The 16,452-nt window shown below is 54.6% G+C and overlaps 1 protein-coding gene across 1 annotated transcript in view; it reads right to left on the reverse strand.

Moving 5' to 3' along the window:
- NEK6 (NIMA related kinase 6) overlaps positions 1-16,373 on the reverse strand; it is an 84,585-nt gene extending 68,212 nt beyond the window's left edge. Inside the window, exon 1 of the mRNA XM_035015833.1 lies at positions 16,353-16,373. The gene's annotated coding sequence lies outside the window, so the exon portion shown is untranslated. The remainder of the gene's footprint in view (positions 1-16,352) is intronic.
- Positions 16,374-16,452: the final 79 nt, after the last annotated feature.

Consider the following 16,452-nt stretch of genomic DNA (forward strand, 5'->3'; position numbering starts at 1 on the left):
CAGCTTCTCTGATAGGGAGGACAGAAATGACAAGCAGAAATCGGATTTAGGGAAAATAACACATCCATGGCACCCTCCCCCCCTTCCCAAAGCAACGCTGCGAGCTTTACATATTCTATCATTTATTCTCACGTTGTCCCCAGCAAGTCGTAGGCGCGTTGGCCTTGCTTTTCCACAAGAAAGCTGTGAGGGAGGCTGGGGTTCAGAGGTGAGGTGCCTCCCACCAGACACCCAGCAGGAAGGGCTAGGGCGGGGGTGGGAGAGTTGGGGGGTGGGGTGTAGAGCCAAAGGTCCTTTCTGGTGAAACTGTGGCCTCAGGCAGCTGAGAGGTTCCAAGACAGTTCACACCATGACACGTCCACACTGTTGCCTCCTCACCAGCCTCCCAGTCTCAACACCACCCTCACCAAACCATTTTCCATACAAGCCACCAGAAACACGGCCCCTCCCGTATCAGACTTCAAAGCTTCCAGATCAAGTCATCACTCCCAGAGCTCAGTATCCAAGGCCACCTTACCTGCCTGACCCCAATCCCAGGTGACACCTGTCACCGACCACATCAGCTCCAGAGGGCCTCTTGTGGGGTCCTGCAACTCCTGCTGCTCACCTCCCAGTGCTCCACCCAGCACGCCCTCTCCACCTGGCTCTCTCCTGCAGATCCTTACAGGTACCAGTGCAGGGGCTTTCAGGGGAGATGGATCTGGGTTCAAAGCGTTGCTGTATGACCCTGGATAAGTCATTTTACTTCTCTGAGCCTGGGATTCACTTATAAAACGGAGCTGCCTCAAGGTGAAGCCCAGCTGATGCTAGCGTGTGTAAACCCCTGATGGACACTCTGATGAAAAAGTACTCATAGCAATAAGAGGAGGAGCGGCTTTTAAAAAGATAGCGGATAATTCTATACAAAGAATAACCCTATTAAGAGAACTGGCGCTGGTGAAGGAGGTGCTGGGCATGGGGTGGGGAGCCTCTAGCCTTGGCAAGGTGGAAGGCCTAGACTCAGGACTTTCCCCTCGGAACACAGCCCATGACTGGGCCACTGGGGAGTCAGGGGATGCTTCAGTACGCTGCTGGAAGTCAGTGTTGCTTTGGGATTCTTCCTGCTTTCCCTCCTGCTGTTAGGCCCACCCTATGGCTTCTGTGGCCTTGGCCTCACCCCAAAGCCAGGTATCGAGGGCCAACCAAGGAGACTCAAAGGGCAGAGAGCTCATGGTCCCTTCCTTTACCGATGGGGACAGAGAGACTGGGCCCACCCCGCGCCACCCCCCAGTTGGCCATCAGGAAATCACTCCGGACATCCTGACGCAGCTCAAGCCAAGGCAGAAACATTCTTTCTAACCTGCAGCCCCACCTTCTTTGCTCCCTGACACGGGGGTCTCCAGCTAGAATCCCAGATTGCCGACCCCAGGCCCCATCGCCTGTGTGGTCCGCTCTCCTGTGAGAGGCGTCAGGCACTTCCCGCCTGGGACTGTGAGCAGGAAGCAGGGCTGGACCCGCCCCGAGGCCCCTTTCCTCCGGGGCCCAGGCCCTTCAGACCCAAAGAACCATCCATTTGTGAGAGTTTGGTTTTTCTCTTTTTCTTTCCTTTCCCCTCTAAGCAAAACTGCGCGGCAACCTCTCCTGCCTCTGTCCCCAAGGCAGTTCCAAGGGGCCCATCTCGTCCTTGCAGAAGTGATGGCGGTAATTCTGTTAATGGGAAGCAAGACGGATGGTCCGCGGTGCCCAAAGTGCAGGAGGCAAGCCGAATCGGGCCGCCCCGGGTCGGGGGAAGGAAAGTGTTGCCGGAACACATCCTCCTTTGGGGCCTTATTAGGTCTTGAAAGAGCTGCCGCGCTCGCTAAAACCTGCTTTTGCCAGCAGAAGCCTCATTTTACAAATATACAGCAACAACAAAAACCCGTAAATGGGAAGAAAACCCTGAAGATTAGGCTACCCTGCTACAGCGAGGCAGCGTGCCCGCTCAGAGCTGAAGTCTTTAGCCTCGTCAACTCTGGGTTTAAATAAATAGGTCTGATGGCCCGCTCACCATTTTGTGAACAAGGAACATGCGGTTTCCTTGCTGCTGAAGGACTGCTTGCTGATGGTGGGATGGGACAGCTCTGGAAACATTTTCTTTTAAACAGCTTGTCTGCGCCGCACCTCCCCGCCCCCCATGTCAGGAAACCCTATCGCCTGGGTGTCAGTCCGGGGAGGAACCCTTGGCCAGTCCCTTCCCCAGTCCCATGCCCACAGGCCCTCACCGCCGAGAATCAGGGGCATCTCAAAAGCAATTTCACTGTGGAAAGGGCGTCCGTTTCCAAAATTACGCAAAAGGCTCCCCCCCTCTCCAATCTGGAGTCGAGCCACTGAATTGTTCTTTGGGCTTCGGATGATCCAAGGACAAAATGAGGGTGGACGGTGAAGCTGGCCTGAGATAGCCGTGGTTGATGACAGGCTGTCCAGGCTGTGTGACCTTGCAAGCTGTGGAAACTCTCTGGGCCTCAGCGTCCTCATCCCTACCATGGAGCTAACCTTACCTGCTCACAGCCCTGAAGGAAAGACCTCCAGACCAATCTGAGCATTCCTCTCCACCGCACCCTCCTGCAGCGCCCAGCACTGCCCAGACACATAGTAGATGCTTGCTGAGCATCTGCTCCTTTGAGCAGAACAGAAGCAGAATGCCTTCTTTTGATGCCTGGAAACACAAAAACATCCATCCACACTAGGACAGAATGGTTTAGGGTGTGTGTGCTCTGGGAGCCCCAGGCCTGGGTTCGAATCCTGACTCAGTCACAGACCCACTGTGTGCCCTTGGGCCACCGACTCAGCTTCACTCAGCCTCGCTTTCCTTGTCTGTAAAATGGGACTAAAGAACCTGCTTCACAGGGTCACCAGGTGGAGTCAGTGCAAGAATACGTGGCCAGGACCTGCCCAGGTTGGCCCTGAGAAGGAGCAGTTCAAAGTCTTGGGGGAGCCTGAGGGAAGATTCCCACATTCCAGCTGGGAAAACCACTTTGTCAGAGACAGTTGAGGCAAAGCAAGCCCCACGGTGCCACCGGGGGAGCTGGGATCTAGAACAGGCATTGTGTGAACTCTCAGGAGGCTGTGGGAATATCACCCCAGGAGGGAGCCCCACACCCAAGTCCCTTGCGTTTGTCTGCAACACTCGGACCAGTAACACTGGACATACTTTACTCCTGTCTTGTTTATGCCGGCTCTCCCCAGCCAGAAGGCCAGCTCCGTTTTGCCTCTTCTGTTCATTATGCCTCTTAGAACCGTGCCTGGCTGTGCTGGATCAATGAAGGACCAAACAAAGCAAGCAAGGGAAGAGTCCTAGGGGGCAGCTCTGGGCTGCGTGCGGAGAGGAGCACCTGAGGGTCACAGGTGCCGCCAAGCTGCAGTCCTCACCCCACCCGGTGTCGTTAATTGTCAGTACAATAACAAGCACCTATTGCTGAATGGCTGCTAAGCACGTGCTTCCCTCACCGGGTCATGAAAACTCCCCCAGAGACAGGAACTGAGACTTCCCCCTCGCTTTGCAAGGGAGAAAACTGAGGCCCCCCGTGGGAAGCAACAAGCCGAGGAGAGCGATGAGCAGAAGGTAAGGGGCGTGGCTGGCATGCAGGGTGTCCAGGTTAACCCACCACCTCCTCCCTCCATATCTCGGTCTGAGAAGGGCCACAGGGCTGGCTGGTCTGGGGAGGGGGAGGGGGAGGGGGGAGCTGCAGCTGGAGCCTCGGGACCTGCTCCCTGCCAAGGAGGGTGTTTGCTCCGAGGCAGGGGCCGACAAGCAGCAGCGGCTAAGGTCTGGCTCCTGTCCTGTCCCCGCTCACGTGCAACGGATAGAGTCAGAAGACTCAGCCAGGCAGTGGCCCCAGCACTGGCTTTGGGCGAGGCCTGGGTTCAAACTTCAGTTTCCAAACCATGTGGCTTATGGCTTTGGGCTGGTGGCTTCAATCTCTGAACCTCAGTTATCCTCATCTGAAAAATGGGGCCAGTCCAAAGTTGTTGTGGGGACTGACGAAGGCAACCCGGATAAAGCACTTGGCCACATCGCTGGCACACAGTAGGTCCTAAATAATAGTTAACTTTCCTGAGTCTCCCTCATTCATGTTTTCCAGAGTAACCAGATGTCCGCATCCTGTGGCTGCCAGCCCACCCCCCGCAACCCCGGCCCCGGTTCAGAGCTAGGGACAGCGTGGGAAGCTCATGGAATCTGAGCTCCCCGCCCTCTCTGATCCCCAGGGCACCACCTGCTTAGCGTTCTTCCCGAGTGGGTGGGTGAGCAACCTCATCATTTGATTTCTGACCCTAGTCACCCAAGGACAAGAAGTCAGAGGGATTGGTCTGTCGCAATAACATCAGGCAACAACGTGAAGAATGAAATCGGGGGGCGGGGGGCATTTCCAAGGAGACCCACGTCCACGGTGTGTCCTTGACAAGAGAGGCCCGGGGTGAGGAGGGAGACCAGACAGCATTCACAGCCCAGGCTGGTGGTCTGCAGGGAGTACCTCACAGGGGAACTTTTCCTCCAAGTAAGATCTGGCCCCAAGCTCTCTGCAACGTGCGCACTGGTGGGAAGAGCCTACAGCCCTAATCAGGGCCAGCTTCACGGGCATGTGACCAGTGCGGTTTCGTCTCGCCCTGCCCTGCCCCCAGTGCTTGGGGCTTCATGCTCTGTGTCCACTGTCTTTTTTTTTTTTTTTTTAGATTTTATTTATTTATTCATGAGAGACAGAGAGAGAGAGAGGCAGAGGGAGAAGCAGGCTCCCAAGGAGCAGGGAGCCCGATGCGGGACTTGATCCCAGGACCCTGGGATCATGACCTGAGCCGAAGGCAGACGCTTAACCATCTGAGCCACCCAGGCGCCCCTCTGTGTCCACTGTCTTAAAGCCTTCACTTCATCTTTGAATTTGTGCCGTCTTAGTGAAGGCCGGTGGGACGATGATGCATGTGCGGGGCGCTTGGAGCCTGAGCTCATGAGTGGTCCTGTTTCTGACCTCCTACCCCAGTGACCCCTGCCATCCTCCACCCTTGGCAGGGGCCTGGGTACACTCACGGGGACAAGTGCGCCACAGGGTAACTGCGCAGGTCTGTACTCGCCCCGTGAGTGTCCCTGTGCCCAAGGCAGCATGGCATTCACTCGCTAAGAAAAGCCACCATGACAGGTAGAAAGAGATGGCAAAGGAAAAAGCTTTTTTCCTCTTTTTAAACAAGGGGACCTGCATTTTTATTTTGTGCGGCGCCGCACAAATCACGTAGCCGGCCCTACTTTCTGTTCATATGACCTTCTGACCCCCATCCCCTGGCTTGGAGGCCCCAGGGGACATCCCTAGGCCTCTGCAGAACGAGAAGGCACCATGTGGTCTGAGACGGTCACTGGTCGAAAACCTTCTCAGAACTCAGCCCTCCCCTCACCCCTGTCCACGGAGCTTCTTTTTTGAATCCCTACCGCTGCTCATTTATTGTCATCTCGTGGACCAGGCCCCATTCCTGGTGCTGGGGACGTGCCGATCGGTGGGACACTGAGCAGTGATGAAACAGGCAGGACTGACGGCGGTGGCGGCACGGCCAGTGGGGGGAGGCTGACCCAGCAGAGCCTCCGGGAGGGCGTGGAAGGAACGGCTCCCCGCGCGGAGGGAGTGGGAGTCGGCAGGAGCCCCTCATCTGTGAGGCGGAGACACGGGGGCTTCCTTGCAGGGCTGTCGGAGGCTGGGGGGCTACCATGTCTGAGCTCTGCGGTGTCACACGGCAGGGAGGAGGGAAGGCGCCCGGAAAGGCCGGGGCCCCAGGCACTAACTCAGGGACTATCTGCAGACAGCTCCCCGAACGACCACAAAACCAGCAGCAAAAAGAATGGCCGAGGGGCGGAAGTGCCACTTCCAGAGCCCCCACCACGTGCCAGGCATGTGGCGCGGTCCTGGGTTAGAGACTTATTCCTGTGGTTTCTATGCCTGCCCGACATTTCACAGATGCCGCCTTTCTTTCTGTGATTTACAAAGTCCAGTTAGTACCAGGTGGTGGCAGCAACTTTTCCAATAGGACTGGTCACGGATCGAGCAGAACACACAGTGAATACGAGCTCAGGCTGCAGCCAACCCAGGTTTGACCCTGGGCCACCCCAGCTGTGGGGTCTAGGGCAGATCTGACCTGCCCTGGGCCTCAGTGTCCCCTCTGTCACTTGGGATCATTAAGAGTCGCATCCTCGCAGGGTGGATGTGAGGATTAGATGAAATGACATTGGTCAAGGGCACGGCCTGTTGCTATTGTCCTGTAACCCCAAAACCTCAAATCCAAAACCTGAGTGTCGTGTGGCACTTCCCAGGATCGCGTGGGTCTGCTCCCTCCTTTCCAGCATCTGCCCCGACTCTCCTCCAAGACTACTCTCTCCCCCCATTGTCATGGCGCATCAGTCCATAAATATTTAAACAACATGTCATCAGATTATTATAACATATGATCTATAGCACTGATGTGCTGCAGTTCTGCGCATTTGGGCTTCGCTTTCAGAATATCGAAACATAAAATATTTATGTATTTAGCCAACCACGAGATCTCACATTCTGTCTCAAAATGCTGGGTGGTGGCAAGACGCGGAGCTGAGACGCAACGTGTGAAGGGGATGCCTTGTTCTCACGTCGGTTCCTGGGGCATCTGGATTGTTTCTGGTTCATTCCAGGGCCCGTGAACGGTGGCTGGCTGGGTTTGCCACAGCATGCAGAGGGCCGGGACCAAAAGACGCCATCAAAATGCAGTGAGAGTTCAAACCACAAGTACTGTGTCATTTTCATTTGGCATCTCCATGGGCCTGCGCATAGTAGGTGCTCAGTAAACGTGCACAGGGAAATGAATTCACCTGTAGCCCACGGCACCACCCGATGGGCTGGCACCCAGTGGGGATTCAGTAATACCTGCTCTTCTGTTTCATTCCATCCCCAGTGTCCAGCACCAGTCCAGGCACAGAGAAGGACCCAGCAAATGTTGCCAGTGAACAGCAATGGGAGGAATAAATGCGTGACCAGATAAATCACTTAATTAGCTAATAAATTAATGAGGGATAATGACTCCCTGTCTGCTGGTCCAGATTACACAGTGTGAGACCTTCCTCCTGAGAAATAAAGGCTCTCCAGTAACCCGTAGTGGATAGGCAAAGGGGTTTTTCTGGGTAATTAAATATCTCGATTGCTAACATTAGCACATCACAGTGACCATATGTCCCAGAATTTTCAACACTGCGCAATTTCAAAGATGCCGCCCATAAGCCATTCGAGCATCCAGGAACTTCGTACATACTAGCAACCAAACAAGCATCTTCCAAACAGCCTCTCCTGTCCCCAAATGTCACTAAAATGCTTTTACAGACCACTGCCCTTTTGAGAGTTTGGAAATTGTGGTCATCACGTGCCTAACCGATAGATGGGTGATATCTGAAGGCCTGGGATGTCATAAAAGCATGTGCAAACAAAAGTTGTTAGCTTGGAGTAAAAGTATGTTCTTTGCATAGTTCCCAAATGCTGTGCTGTCACCATCAAGAGTGGGCAGCCCTCATCCTTGTCCTCAGCCTCTGCAGGGGCAAATATCCAGTCCTCATTTCCTCTTGGGTGAGCTGAGAAGGCTGGCATTTAAAACAAACACAAAAAGCCGCTAAAATTCTTGGGGGAGATGAACAAAGGAAATGCACACACACTGACTCAGGCACACCAAGTCCACACTTGAGATCCTGGTGTAACTAATTCCGGCTGGACTCCGCAGGACCCGCCAAACGTATGGGTGGGCTCCCTGTCCCTGGCTCCCTGTCTGTCTGCCATGTGGTCCTCAATGGTCCTGCCGTCTGGGCACCCACCCCCCTGGAGGCCCGCCAAGGCCACACCAGCTAGGGAATACCTGCCCCTTTCAACCCACAACTCCCCATCTTCTGGGCGGGGTAGTCTCTGGAGTCACTTGGGAGAGTTAAACACCTCCCTTTCCCTAAGCAACCCTCAAAAGATTCGCCCTCTAAAAAAATAGTATACTTGACAGAAAGTGTAGCTTGAAGACATGCACCCACCCATTCCAACCCAAAGCCACCGCTTTACAGGCATCAGGAGCCCCCTCCGCAGGAAAGAAGCAAAGGAAGAGACCTTGATAACGCTCGCAGGTATAAGCCCTTCTATAAGTGTAAGCTCCTCCCTTGGAATAATTTGAGCCTTTATCTAAGAAACCTTCCCTGGACAGAGGCGGGTCAGTTGGGCACAACTCAGCCTTTCACTGCCCACTGGGACGGGCAAAGTTTGCTAACAAATTCAGTAAGTCCACATAAACATTCCTCAAGGATCCTGCCACTTGCCCACTTGAAACTTTCCGTTCATTCAGTAAGTATTAACTAAGCACCTACTATGTGCCAGGCACCGTGCTGGGCACCGGGGACCCAGTGGCAGTCCGCGGACCAAATCTCATCCTCACGGAGCTTACGTTCTAGTCCGGGAGGGAGACAACATAGGGAATCAGGAAGGGGGAAGGGTCCTGAAGAAAAGTGAGGCCAAGTCAGGGAATGGGGAGTGAAGGAGTGAGGGACAGATTTCAATAGGATGGGGATAACAGGGCCTCTTTGGAGAAGTGACTTTTGTGGCGTCCTGAATGAAGGCTGGGGGCAAGTCATGGGAACCCTGGGGGGAAAAGGATTTCAGGAAGAGGGGACAGTGGGGAGTATATGCTTGAGGAACAGTAAGGAGGCCACATGGCTGGAGCGGAGTGAGCAAGAGAAAGATGGTTTAGAAGTGGGGTGCAGAGGTAGCAGGAGCCCCTCTGCTCTTGCAAGAAAGACCAAATCTCCCCCAGATCCCCACAGGCCTGGGCAGCCTCTTCACCCACCATTTGCTCCTTGGTAGGGCCTGTTCCTTCTAGCTGCCTGGGAGACCCTCTCCCAGGCCCTGCGCCTGGGCACCAACTCACAGCCCATACGACAGGCATTTCCAGATGGCAGCCTCTGTCCTCTGACCCTATGGACCAGACCCCAATGCTGCGGCAATTAATTAAGTACCATACATCCTAGAGTCTCTGTGTCTGTTTCTTTGTCCGTAAAATGGGCATAATGATACCTGCATCGGAGAATTGCCAGGAGGATGAAGGGAGCTAATCCACGGGAAGGGTTAGAACGGAATGTAACATACAGTAGGTGCCTGGTACAAAGAATCCACCGAAGGGGTCAAAAACTGAGGAAGGGGCAGAAGTTTCTGGCTTCACACTGCTGGGGGGCTGCCCACAGCCTAGGACCCCATTCTCGCCCCCAACTCCTCATCCCGCAGCCCCACCCACCCACCCACTCACCCTGCGGTCCACCGGCCCTTCACCCCAGCCCTCTCGGACCTCCAGACCTCCCAACACCCAGCCTGCTCAGAGGCCCCTCCCTCCTGGAAAGCCCTCCTGCTACCCCAGGGAGTGAGTACCAGGAGATGCCAACTGCAAGCACCCACAGGGGTTCATGACACAACTCCTGTCCTCACCAGGTGGTTAGAGGTGCGGGGTGGGGCTGTGCGAGGGTCTCCGGGCCAGCTCCCAGAATAACACCTGACCCACAACGCTGGGAGGTATTTCTCCAACAAATGAGTGAACGGACGGCCGCATATCAGCCGGCGCAGGCGGATCTGGTTAACCAAACGAGTCCACTCCACCTACACAACTGTGGACGGGTCTGCGTTTCTGCATCGGACTCTTTGCACACGGCCCAGGCCCACGCACCATGACCAGAGCCTTGGCCTGACAGGTGGGGAAGTGTTCTGATCAGCCACAACCTTGGAAGCTGGTCACTACCTCCCTGGGCCTCAGTCTCCCCATCTGTAAAATGAGAGGCTTTCGTGCCTGTATTTTGAAGATCAGAACCTTGTAAAAAATTTTCCACATGACCTAAAACTAACCATTTTAAAGTGCACAACTCAGTGTCGTTTAGCACATTCACCACCTCTCTGGTCCCGAAACATTTTCATCACTCCAAAGGAAACCCCACACCCATTGAGCGGTTGCTCCTCATGCCTCCTCCCTCAGCCCCTGTTAACCACCAACCTGCTTTCTGTCTCCACAGACTTACAGATTATGGATATTTCATATAAGAAACTTTTCTTAAAATGACTCCCATGCAAACCCTCCTTCCAGAAAACACATAACAGGGTTAGTGCTGTGGCAAGATAGGGTTAGGTCTGCCCAGCCCCCAGCTAGCATCCCTCACCCTCGGTGACCTTCCAGGGAATGCTCTCATCCCAGGCCCCTTCCTTTTGACGATTCTAGTCCTAAAGTTGGGTTTCTGAGGTGAATCACCCCAGCCCCCAAATAGTGTCCAAGAATCAAGGGCCTCGAGCCTGGGGCTAGTGGCCCATTTTCCAGGTGAGGGAGTAGAGGCGCTGGATTCAAAGGTGGCTCCAGTGCCTGCTGATGCTCCCCACTCACCACACGCACCATGGTGGGGTCTCAGGTGGGAAGAGCTGGCCAAATGCCCACAGAAGTGGCCTCCGGAAGGGCAGCCGCTTCCGTGGGACCTCGCCTCTCCCTCAGGGACAACAAGCCAGCCGGCCAGAACCCCACACAAACGTGCAGGGATGCCCCCAGGCCTCGCTGTGCAGACCCTCCAGGAGGATTCTGCTTGCTCGCTTTTCACGCAGAACTACCTGCCCCCAGGCCCAGGTCTGCAACAGCCGCTTCTGTCAGCCCAGACCTCTGATGGGGCCCCCCCCCCCGACGCTGTGTAAATAATTAACGAAACATCTGCCTTGCTTAATAACACACTGTGGCTGTCACCGCTCTCTGGGCCTCCCGAGACCCTCCAACTCCAAGAGGAGGCGTCAAAACCTTAGAAGGCTCCCTTTCCGAGCCTCGTGGGGCGCGGGTGGAGGGGAGCACAAAATACTGACTTCCAAACATTTTCCTGAGCCGCCCAGAGCGCCCTGACTTAAGGCCCGCCTCGTTTTACCAAACTGCCATGTCTCTTCCCCGGGCTATTTTGAGGGTCATGATCACAGGGCAGCGCTTCAGTGGCACCTGGAAGAGATCCTGACCCTGCTTTCGGCCCAATTCGGGCCTCAGTACACAGGGACACTGAAAATGCTCTCGACAGGGAAAGAACCTTCCCGGCCTGGTGACCCTGGGCAGGTCCTTAATCATCACACACTTTCTTCACCTCCCATAAAATCTCAGGCAGTGAGCATCAAGCACTTCCGGGGTGCGACCCATGTGCGGAGGGTTTTATATCCATTATCTCCTGTAGTTCTTCCCTCACACATTTGAGGTCCTAATATTGTCTGTTTTCCAGATGGGGAAACTGAGGCTCGGAGAGGTGAATGACTTGCTCGGGACGCCCCACCTCCCTCCATTTGGTGCCAAAGCTCAAGTTCTTAATGTGAATGTGGGTTGGAGCCTTCCCCTCCTTGGGCCTCAGTTTCCATTCTGTAAAATGGGCGTGTGGCTCTTCTCTGGATGGTGAGCCTACTGGATTTCTCAGGGGCAGCGTGGACTCAACAGAGCTGAAGGTCATTTGCAGGGTAACTGCTGCCCCTTTGCAGATCTCGTCCTGACAACTCCCAGTTTCAAAGACTTTGGGGACAACAAGGAACAAGAGAGGGCCGGCCTGGGGAGAGGGGTCGTGGACAAATTCCAACGCTGCCACTCACCTGCAGCGAGGGACTCACCCCGTTCCCTCAACTACAACTTGGGGACTTTGGGGAGTTCTCCTCTAAGAGGCCAGCTCCGTTCGCCAAGATCAAGCACTGCCCCTCCCCCAGCCTAATTTTGAAGTGTGAGGCTTAAACAACTCGAGGAAATGCAGGGCGGCAGGCTCTCAACGGCAGCTTCCCTCCCCCTTCCCTCGCAGAAATTCCTTCACACTCTATGGAATTCCTACATAAAGCCCCTTTTTCTTTTCTATGAGGTCACCATCACGCAGATGTCGAGGAGAAAGAAAGAAAGGCTCCATGTGGATCAAGGCCCTTGGAACTGAATGCATTCAGATCCCGGCTGCATCACCTTTCAGTTCTGCAGGCCCCTCACTCATCTGTCCCCCAGAGCCCAGCCAAAGCGGCCGGTTGGGTTTGGGGTGCGGTGATCCCGCTGGTGAATGCCAAGAGGCCTGGCCAGAAGACCAGGCTTTTGCCACCAGACCACCCGAGCAGTAGTCATCTGTGGAAAAATCCAGAACTGGAGAGAACACAGCAGAGGCTGTGTATGTGGGTCTGCTTCCACACAAGCAAGTCTGTTAGAAGGACAGATGTCAAAATGCTAGATCACACTCCACGGTCAAGTTCCCAAATTGAACGTCACAGGAAATTACACCACCAACTGATTTGCCCCAATGTCCGCTCCTGTCTGGAAGCAGAGTCTGAGAAGGCTGTTGCTTTAATTCAGTTTGGGCCAGAGGAAGGGGCTGTGAGTATGTCACCCAGCTCAGACAGGAATGGGTGAAGCCACTAACTGACCTGATTTTTTCTTTTTATAAAATAAAACATTTTCGGGGCACCCGGCTGGCTCAGTCGGTGGAGCATCTGACTCTTGATCTCGGGGTCATGAGTTCAAGCCCCACAGTGGGCAATGGGCTACTTAAAATAAATAAATAAATAAATGGCTAAAAAAAATAAAAATAAAAAATAAAGATTTTCCCCAAAGGCCATCTTGTCACTACCCAAGCAAGAGTCAGATATAAGATGGCCAAATACCAAAAAAATCCCCTGAGGATCTTTGACCAATCCTGGTCATCAACCACCCACTCGTTTTGAAGCAATTTCACAGACACCCAGGGAGAGAGCACCCCAGATGACCTCCCCACACATACTCCAGGAGCACCCCTGCTCCCTAAAGCTGCACGTTCTGGTCGCCAGCATTCTGGCAACCATCCAAAGTGATAGCCAAGGAAAGGTCCGTGGTTATGTGCACACCACTTCCGAAGAATGACATCAGCAAAAATAAATAAATAAATAAATAAATAAAGATAAAAATGGAGAAACAAGGACTATTTTTACCTCCCCAAATCACAGGCCAGACGGGAGAGAAATCCATCAATGCCAGAAATGTGGTTGAGCCTTCACACAAGATCTATTATTTCACACCTTAAATTAACGCATCTCAAAGCAATTCGCAAATGTTCATCAATCCGCAGAGCATACTCGGAAGGGAGAAGAAATACCTTTTCCTTCCAACATCAAAGGACCCTTGCAGGGGCAACGCACACCCCCAAACCGCACCCCAGGTCACACACTAGGTCCTCACACATTACGTTCCTTTTAAGAACCGTTGTAGAAACCCATGATAAGAACAGAAATGAACGAGTCAGAGAGACAGGCATGGGGCTAAAAGGGCAAGGGACAAAAAGCCTATGTAGAAATGATCCTGTTGTCAGATATTCACAACGGGGAGTCAGGGCCCTGGAGGTATGTCGCCATCACCAGGGGTCAGAACACACTAGGCTCTTCCTGAGGGCAATGCCCCAGCAGCCTTCCTCCGCACACGAGCCTGGAGATGCCAACCCGCGTTTCATCTTGGATGACTCACCAGGGTCTTCCACTCTCCCCCCTCTAACTCCCTTGCTTGGTCTGACCTGAGAAGAGGAAGGGGATATTCTTCTTTTTTTGACAATTGTTTTGACACTTCCTTTCTGAAACCAATCTTTGGCACTTCATGAGGAAGAAAAAAAAGTGAACTGCGAACCCTTTCTGTCGGACAGTCCTGGCCCTGGGCGTGGGTCTTCCACAGGAGTGGACAAGGAAGGAGGGCAGCACCTTCAAGAAGGCCTCTCCCAGAAACCGGGAGCCTGGCGAGGAACCCAGCCGCACAAGGACCCGGAATACAGTGACCGTGACTTTCCAGGTCCAGCGGGAAGACTACGGGCTCCGCTCAGACAAGTCTGAGTTCAACCCCAGGGTCAACTGCACAGCAGTCCGTGATCCCCAGCACATGATTTCATCTCTCCATGTCCCCAGTTTCCTCACCTGTAAAATGGGCATCAGGAGAGTTCCCGTCTGCCTGTTGCTGAGTGGACTGAGTGAATTAAGGCCCTTAAAGCTTTAGGTACTGTGCCTGGCACACAGTATGCCCTCGATAAATGGTGGCCATTGGCTGTGGTGCTACTTTCACAAAGCTATGCCTGGAATTTCATCTCTCTGAGCCTCAGTTATGTCATCTGTAAAATGGAGATGACAACCCCCTGCCTCATGAAGAAGATTAAAGGAGTAGATGTGTGTGAAAGCACGGAGCACCCCGTCTGTGCACCTTCAGAAGACAAGTGTCACGCCCCCATGCAGAGGACAGGCTTGAAGTCAAGCAGGTGACAGGATTCTGCCTCAACCTCCTCTCCGCAGTCCCAGGACTGGGACTGGACCTCTCTGTCTCTCTGCACAGTAGGTGCTCCCTAAACATGCCTTCCCGTCCCCTTTCCCTGCTCCCTCCTTGCTCAGGGCCACTGGAAATGCCACCTGGCAAAGCTGGAGCTTCGATTCTTGAAACCTGAACAATCTGAATGGCCCAAAGCCCAGACCAACCTGGGCCACTGCTTCAGTCTGAGACTTTATTTTCTGAAGACAGAAACTACTTTTTAGTCATTTCCGAAGCAGACGGGACTGCAGAGGCTGACAAACCACAGGGACCATTTTAAATCCTGGGCCTTTTCTTCTGGGAAGTTAGGCAAGAACCTTCCCAAATGTTTGCCCGTGGGGCTCTCTGCCAGGGAGTGACTCATCTACAGCTCCCCACAGGCATATTTTATTTGGGGGTGGGGGATGGAGGGAGGGCCTGGCCTTGAGGGGAGAAGGAGAGGCAGCATTTCCAGCAAACCCAGAAGGTGTTTTTTTCTCTCTCATTTTTTTAGGACAAAAAAGAAAAAAAAAATGTGGATCTTTTTTGTTTCTTCCAGGTTTCATTTGCTAAAAGAAGACGTCCAAAGTTCACTCCGTAAGCTGCTACATTGGGAACAGGCGCTTCCAGCCGGCTCTGCATCCTTTTCAATGAAATTCTTCTTCCATTAACACCACGATTTTTAAATGTGCCTCCAAGATTTGCCTGTGCACGACATTTTCCCCTCAGAAAGGCAAGCTGAGTTTTGAAAACTCAGGGGGAACGACGGAGCTCAGTGTTTCTAAAGTTGGCCTTAAAGCAAGTAGCACTTTTGACGGCAGAGATTTTGAACATTTATAAAGCCCCCCAAAAACCGTCCATCAAAGCTGCAGGACAGACCTTGGAACCCAGTGTCCCAAGCCTGCTGTGATCAATTTGTTACTGTCTTGGGGGCTCATGCTTGGAGCCCAGGCTTAACAAATGAATATATCAGATGAATTTCTATCTACTTAGCAGAGCGGGCAGAGAGAGAGAGACCCTGAGATACACAGACAAGTGTCCTGGGGCCCCTGGCCTTCCCAGGGTCAGGACCAAGCCACCCCCCCCCACCCAGGCCTGGGGGGGGGGGTAAAGTTATAATCTGCCAGGGTCAGAGAGGGGTGAGAACAAAGCCAAGAGACCCAGAGGGGTATTTAGGAAGAACTGAACACCAGTCCTCTAGTACCAGGCCAAGCAGCTCTGCCAGGCCCACCAAAGCCCCAGCCCAGCCTGAGCATCCTGGAGCCGGACGCAGGGTCCTGCCAGTGGGCCCCATCAAGGCCTGGCTCGGAGGCCTCCCCCTCTGCCAGGCCCAGCCTGGCTCTGCGGGTCTGACCTCTGCTCTCAGTCAGCACACAAGGCCCAGCACCGACCGGGTGCCCACCCCCGGCCTGCTTCTCTCCATGGGCTCCCTGGCATCCGGGCCATCAAGATGCCTGATGGGTGCAAGGGGGGACCCTCAGCCTCCATTATAAACACGCTCACACACTCCTGGACACAAAATACTCTTTCGTATTCGTTCACTTTTGTCCTCGAAGGCTCACCAATGCACACAGAAAACACTTGTGAACACTCACCCACGTGCGCACACATACTCCCTGAACCCACACAACTCCTTCACAAAAATGGGATCCCACGTGAAGCGCTTGGCACACTCCCTGGCAAACAGTAAACAATAAATGGCTCCAAGGGAGCCATGCCCGGGTCCCCCGCACTCATGCACCGCAAACCACGCAACCCAGACCCTCCGACGTGCACACGCACCGTGCCCGCCACGGCACGCACACACTCGGGCGCACACCCCGGGGGACACACAGACACACGCCGCCCACGCACGCTCGGACGCACGGCCGCCGACACGCTGAGACTCGCCGGTTCACTGGCGCCCCGACCTCCCGCGTACGCCCCCGCCCGCTGTCCCCCGCCGAGCCGCGGCCGCGCGCGCGGGCACGCGCACCCCCTCGGCCCGGCTCCGGGTGACGGCCCCGCCGCCCGGCCCCCGCCCCTTCCCGGGCCCGACCCTGCCGGGGCCCCGGCCCCAGGCCACTCACCGGCGCGCGGGCGGCTCGGCTGCCGGCGGGAGGAGCGGCGCACGGCCCGGCGGGCGGCCGGCCGGAGCGGAGGGTCCCACACGAGTCGGCGGCGCGTCCC

Source organism: Mirounga leonina, unplaced genomic scaffold (genome assembly GCF_011800145.1).
Source record: "Mirounga leonina isolate KUSES-001 unplaced genomic scaffold, KU_Mleo_1.0 Mir_170, whole genome shotgun sequence".
NCBI classification, from domain to species: domain Eukaryota; kingdom Metazoa; phylum Chordata; class Mammalia; order Carnivora; family Phocidae; genus Mirounga; species Mirounga leonina.